The 7,272-nt window shown below is 35.7% G+C and overlaps 1 long non-coding RNA gene across 1 annotated transcript in view; it reads right to left on the bottom strand.

Annotated features, from left to right (window-relative positions):
• The window catches only part of LOC128248156 (uncharacterized), a 9,001-nt gene extending 5,582 nt beyond the window's left edge, over window positions 1-3,419 (bottom strand). The window contains exon 1 of the long non-coding RNA XR_008264447.1: window positions 2,907-3,419. This is a non-coding gene — a long non-coding RNA (uncharacterized LOC128248156). The remainder of the gene's footprint in view (window positions 1-2,906) is intronic.
• Between the last annotated feature and the right edge of the window lie 3,853 nt (window positions 3,420-7,272).

Genomic DNA, 7,272 nt, shown 5'->3' with positions numbered 1-7,272 from the left:
CCGAGGCATTCGGGCCACCAGACAGGAAGTCCCTAAGGGCCTCGCCAAGAAAGCTACTTACCACACAGCCACTTCTGCACCTATATATGTATAAAAAATACACTTTATTGAAATAAAAATTTTCCCCAAAATTAAACATATTTATAGAAACTGATACACACAAAACATAAGCACACATATATACATACACTTCACCCACATACATACTCTCACAGACACACAAATATTTTATCCAAGCATTCACATACAAACATACTTATTGAGCCTTTCACTAAAAATAAGATAAATTTCTTCAAATTCAGCGGCTAACCCAAGCAGTCTTGGCTGAATGGGTTTATCTTATAATATCTTGTGTCACTAAAGTGTAGAAAGCATGTTCTTTCATTTAAAAAATTTTTTTTTTCTTTTTTGAAAGACCAGATTTTTTTAAAAGACTTCAGGTGGATCACCTTTATGAAATGTTGCAGTATAGAATGTAGCCCTCTCGAGCACAGGGCCCCCTTCAGCATGGGGCCTGATTTGGAGCAATCAGTCCAATCTGACATCCAGATTTTGTGAAATCCCTTATTTATCATTATTTCTCACCTGCTTCTGTTACAAAAGCCATCTAAGCTACTTTTATATGCCAGGTTTTATGTTAAGCATTCTTAAATAATTCGTGAAAAGGAATACCTTTCCTCTTTTTTCTAGCTTAAGACAGTCAGTGGAATTCCATAGCTGACTTATCTGTGCCCAACCATCCACTCAAAGCATCTAAGTATTTTGTTGTTACTACTGAAAGGCAACTTCCTGTTCTTAAGTGAAACTTTGGTGTTTCCTCTTCCTTTGTCACTTGTAGGATGACAGGCTCTCCTTCTGCAGGAACTAGCAATAATCTCCCATCATATTTGGGTTGAAATTACCTTGGTATCTGTTTTCCCTAACTGAGATCTATTGGTGGAAGTGCTCACCATGTTTGTCACTCACAATCCCAAGGTTGACCAGGAAGAAGTCAAGATGAGGATGTAAAAAATGCATTTTCAAAGACATTCTGCATCCCATTTTTCATATGAATTCATGGTAGTTTTCAGCTTGTAATTTCCGAGAAAATTTTTGATAACTTCAACAAAAGATGTCCATGCTCCTAGTTTGTTCTCAGTTAGAAATGATGAGTCATGGCTGACACTGCAGATCTATGGTCCAGTGAAAACTCCAACTTCTAGCTTAGCATCTGTTAATATTCCTTTGAATTTATCCATTAAATATTGGAAACCACTATCTTGCTGCTCCATACTCTTCATAAAATTTTTTATAAGTTTAATGTGAAGTGGTAGATGTACTTTCTGAGGGTCAATAAGTGCTGGATGATTCACACTGTGTTTACCAACAAAATGTTCAGTTCTAGATGGCCAATCATGTTTTTTGTAGTGGTTCTTGTCATCTCTGCTGTTCCATGGACACAAAAAGTGTAGCTTAATTGTAACCCAAGAAGTAATGATACAACTTTAAGGTTGCCATAAATATTACACATGTGGTCCTAATATTTGATGAGACTTAGCAGCAGTTCTATTGATTTATAAGCCTCATTAAAGCCAGTGACAAGTGCTACAGGTGTTGAAAGTTTTTCATTGCCATTGTATAATAATACAGTTTTAAGGCTAGCTTTACTAGAGTCAATGAACAATCTCCAATCTTTTGGATTATAGCAAAAGCCAATCCTTTCCATCAGGCCACTGATACAGAAACAAATGTTTGTCTCCTGTAAGTAAAATGATGAAAACTGCAGATGGCATTGGCAGAAATGGGAAACTTTGGTGTATGTCTAGAGAAAATTCCATCTTTGACGTCTGGAACCAAGCAATTCAACTTTTTCTTTCAGTAATTCCAAATTTCACACTAACTCATTTAACATCTACTTGACTTAATAAATGTTGGGAACTAGTTGCATCTGGAACATACATGCCATATTTCCCTATTTCTATATCACTAGCAAAATCTTCAAATGAACTGCTGTCTTCAACAACCGCTCTACTGGATTGTCATGTAGCAACTGACTGTTGGGCCATTACTATGCTCTTGACTCAGTGTTGCCAACTCTGGATAAATTCTATTGAACAAAATCCTTAGAATTTTTATAAGTTGGCAAACAAAAATTGCTTTAACCTTGAAAAGCAAGTTTCATATTACTGGTATTAGGATGATGAAAAACCAAAATCTGAACAAAGAAGGAAATTTTATTAAGTGATTTGCATCTTACTCAAAGTCTAGAGATGATAGAAAAAATTTAATTATAGATTTGAAATCAGCATACTAAAATTAACTAAAATTTGATCTTCTGTAACAACATCTTTGTTGCCTAGTGTAATTTACTTTTATTCCATGCATTTCATTTCCATTTACCTTGCTGTTGGGAATTTGTATATCATAAACCACTATCTCATCAACCAGCATAGATAAGAGGTTAAGCATTTGAAGATATCTTACAGGCTTACTTAAAAGCAATCCTGTAGGTTTAGAAGTTTTATTATCTACCCTTCACAACTTCGGCTCTTAATTTGTAACTAAATATATTGTATACTCTTTGTGACAAGATATTAGCATAATACTCATTGGTTGAGAGACTACCTTCTTTACAAATACAAGTGCCAGTTGAAGATCTTGTTTACTGTTCTTTATCAGATATCATAATTCCTCGATCAACAAAAGAAAAATACTACAAACGAATAAAAAACAAAAGGTTTTCATTTTCTAGAACAGAATCTTGTTATTTAATAAATAGATCATTAAAAAAATAAAAACAATAAGAATATAAAAAAAAAAACAGTCGGCTGTGGACGTTAAATGGACAAACAGCTTGTGGATCATAAATCCATATCTACTAAAATTAGAAAATAGAAACAACTGAGCAATCCGACAAGATAACTTACTGTAGCAATTGACTGACTCTGTTAATGGATGCAAGCTCCAGCCTAGCAACAGATGATGTGGTGGAGGCTGTGTAGTGAACAGAGCTACATGATAGGCTCGCAAGGAGTAGTAGAAAGAGCAATAGTAGGAGGTCTATGTGATTAGGAAGCTTCATGCCAAGTATATTTAGCCAAGAAAAAGAATGTGAGCAAGAAGCTTGACAATGTTCTTCCACATGACGAAAGGCAGTATACTTCTATAAATAAAGATGACGGGAAGAAGTGTGTATACTTTTTGCAGTTCTAATAAAAGAGATGAGGAAGTGTCCATGAAATATTGATGAATTAGCTTGTATAAGCAGGAGAGTCTTGTGTAAGTAGAAGAGAAGAGCTTTTATTGAGGTCAGTTGCAGCATGATTAATAAAGCAATTAAAGGGGTAGAAGCAAAGATAGTTACAAGGGCATTGGAGATAGTTGCTGAAATAGTAAAAGTACCAAGAACATTATAATGGTGGTGCTGGTGGTGATACAGAGGAAATGAGGAAAATAAGTGTTTTGTAGTCTCTGAGACAAATGTCTTATTCTACATTTAAAGTTCAGATATTTGGAAGAAAAGGTAACAATACTCTAAGTAAACACTTCAACAGCACTTCATTCAGAAGGTATGTTACTTATTAAACAATGAATACAACCAGATAACAGAAATGAATAGATATCACAGGCTTTCCTAGCTTACGGAGACATTATTATTTTTAAGGTGGAGGAATGGCAGAGCTTTGTGGTCATTCCGTATAGGTTTTTTTTTTTAAGTTATTCTTTTTATTTTATTCCTTCCAATTATGAGCTCATAGTTTATTGAGGCTAGATATATCTTTTGTCCATACAAAATCATTTACAAAAAATTACCAGCAGCACACTTAAGAATGATTTAATTGATTGTATTTCTCCAAAAACTGGTCTTATTTTGAAAGAAATGAAATTGTTATGATTACCATTATTTTTTGTTGGTTCATGAATTTAAAGAACCTCTGTGATTGCTTGTTCTGCTATAAATAGCAGCAAAACTCCAAACAATAGCATAAAAAAATATAGGACACATAAGATAATTTAATCCTAAATATATTGTTTGAAATTAGTAATATTTTGGTCCAACAGCTCACAGCTGACCTGTGACTAAACAACAATAGCAACAACTATTGATCCACAAATGATAAAGGCTATGCAACAACTGGTTATTGAGCAACATTTACTTAAAGTTACTATTATAGGTAAATCGTTTCTCAATGCCAAATCTTATTGACAAACTTTTTTGAGTAACAATATCATAGTATAAAGTTTGTTAAATTTCAGATAAGATAGATTCATTGATATCGTAGCAAGACCCATTTCTGTTCTGACATTTTATATTCAACTAGCCTTAAATAGGCTCCACACATTCATTTTTAATGATTGGCATTTGATTTATCATGTGAGTTTGGAACATTTGGTTGAATCTTGTATTTTGAATGGGTGAGTATTGCACGGGATAAGGTTCCAATCATGTTGTGCATAATACTTCCTCAATTAATCCAAATCATTGCTGGAGCCTACCCTCTGCTTATAAATAACTTTGTCAGATCATTTATGGGCAGTGAAGTGAGAGATTTCCTGGAGATAATATAATGAAGCACTTGTAACCACTGATGCCCAGGGTTGATTTATCCTAATGATGGATGAACTATACAACTAATAGAATTTGTGATGTGTTATTTGGTCCACTGTATAATTTGTGTTATATTTAAGGCTAGTTTAATTTAAGGCTAGTTGAATTTGTGATGTGTTATTTGGTCCACTGTGAATTTATTTGAATGCCTTTCAGTCTACATAATTGCTGTGTGGATGACCCCAGATGATAAGTAGGCTAGTCCAATATGTATAGATAGTGGATGTGATAGCTAGACGAGAAGCGTTGTGTAGATTTGCAGGTGGTTTGAGTTGTTAATAACGGAGTGTTTTTGTCGTAAGTCAGAGCGTTAACTATTTGTTTGTTGATTATTACTGTTTGAATTGTTGATATTGTCATTGTGAATTGTTATTTTTTTTCTTCCCATTGGGGGCAAAATGGAGAAAACGCCAGTGGGTCGCCACAGTTATGCGGCCACAACTGGAAAAGGAATAGAAGAGGAAACATTGGAAATAATTGAAATTAAGGTAGAACCAAGGAAAATGAAGGAATGTGAAAGGTTGCTGGAGAAAGATGGAGCTACTCTGAAGTTAACACCACCTGCAGAATTGATGAGCAATGTAACAAAAAGAACAGTTATATTCAAAACGATGAAAATAGCAATGAGAAAGATAGAGATTGCGACAGTGGAGGAAATTGAAGTGTGTTTGGAAAGCATAAAAAAACTAACAACATCTATAACAAGAAGGAATTATGCCACCATGGAGGTACACTTTGCGACAGAAGAAGAGGCAATTAAGCATTCCACGGAGGCAACAAGATTGGAAGAGTGGGTGCTTTTGCCTTCATACTGTGACAAACGTGTGGCCAGAGTGCAAGTTGGCAAAGTACCCCCAAAACTAAAGGAAACATGGCTGATGACAGCCATAATGTTCAACATGAAGGATGAGGCCAAGATACTGAAGGCCACAAGAACACAAAGAATCAACTACTGGGGATACGGGATTGAGCTCACTATCCAGGCAACAATAGAAGACTTAAATCAAATTGTTGAGGAGATAGTGCTACCCAACGACTTGAGATTGAGAGTGATAGTGGAGGGCAGGCTGCCTATATGTTTGGATGTGGATAGAAAGGCCACATGAAGGCAAGGTGCCCACAGAGAGAACAGACGAAGAAGCAGAAGAGTACAGACCAAGTAGTACAAGTGGAGATGGAAGAAAAAAACAACAGAGGAGGGATTCATGGTGGTGGAAAGAAACAGAAGAAGTGGAAGAGCGAGCCTGCCGCCAGAGAACCAGAAAAAGAAGAAAGAAGAAGTGGAAATGAAAGCTGCAACCAGAAGGAAGGAAGACAAAAGGGTGATGGAGAAAGAAAGTGAAAAAGTAATTGGAAAAGTGCTTGAGAATGAATTATAGGAGGAGGAAACAGCATTAAAGACGCCAGTTATTCCAGTGAAGGAAAAAGATTCAGGAGTGCAACTGTATGAGGGTGAAATGGAGAGATTGTTCAAAGTGGAGATAGAAAAGGAAAAGGTACCAGAAGTGGAAGAAGAAAAGAGAAAAACCAAGAAGAGGAAAAAATAAATGGAATTTCGTAATAAATGCAAAAAGCAAAGAAACGGAAAGGAAAATTTTTTAATTCAAGCATATCATAAGAGTGAGGTTACCCACAGATATATATTCTGAAAATGTGAAGGTTATTGTGGTCGACAAGGACACATACAAGAGACTGAGAGACATGTGCAGAGACAAGATTGACCCGCCCGGAGTGTTGGTGGAGTTCAACGAACTGCTGCCAGTAGTTGATTTAAAAGACTTGGAGCCTTTCATGGGGTATTAAAAAGAGTGAGTAAAATTGTTTTGTTGAAAGAAAAAAAAAGAGAAAAAAAGTAAAAGTATTTCATGTAAAAAAAAAAGGAGAAAAAAAAAGATGATTAAGAAAAAACAATAGAAAAATAGAACGATTGTAAATAGTGTATATAAACGTTCAAATGATACTGCATGGGAGCTGGGCCCATGCAGCCATTTCATTTCTTCATTTTTATATAACATCTCATTCTCATTCGTTGTAGTGTCCCCCCTCTGTGTTGTGGCCGTAGTGCCAAATAAAGAAATAAGCGTCACGTAGAGCAAGCCAGAGCCGAGTTCTGTTGAGTCGAGTCGTCGGAATTGAGAGTTCGGTAGTTGAGTAGAGGTACGTTATTGGCGAAAGCACGCCATCCAAACATGCGATATAACAGTGACAATGAGGTTTCGAATAGTACCAAAATGGAAGAGTTACTGAAAGCAGTTGTCAAACAGCAAGAGTAACAATAGCAGCAACTACAGATGTTAACAGAATTGTTACTGCAGTCGAGGAATATGACAGAATCATTTTCAGCGGACGGTGTTGCAAATTCCATCAAAGAATTTCACTACAAACCGGATGAAGGAATTACTTTTACTGCATATTACAGACGATACAAGAGGAATGCAAGGGATGGTCTAGCGAAAGGAAGCTAAGACTTCTTTTGCGAAAGCTTGCCCCTCCGGAACATGAAAGTTTTTGTAACTTTATTTTGCCAAGAAAGCCCGCGGAATTGTGTTTTGATGAAACAATAAATATTTTAACTAATATTTTTAGCAAGAAAAGTTCACAGTTTAACATTCGGTGGGAATCTTTAAATTTAAAGAAAAATGAGTCCGACAATTTTGTAACATATGCCGGTATGGTTAATAAGG

Source organism: Octopus bimaculoides, chromosome 1 (assembly GCF_001194135.2).
Source record: "Octopus bimaculoides isolate UCB-OBI-ISO-001 chromosome 1, ASM119413v2, whole genome shotgun sequence".
Taxonomy (NCBI): domain Eukaryota; kingdom Metazoa; phylum Mollusca; class Cephalopoda; order Octopoda; family Octopodidae; genus Octopus; species Octopus bimaculoides.
Note: the sequence above shows the minus strand (reverse complement) of the source record. Positions and strands in the feature narration are given on the sequence as shown.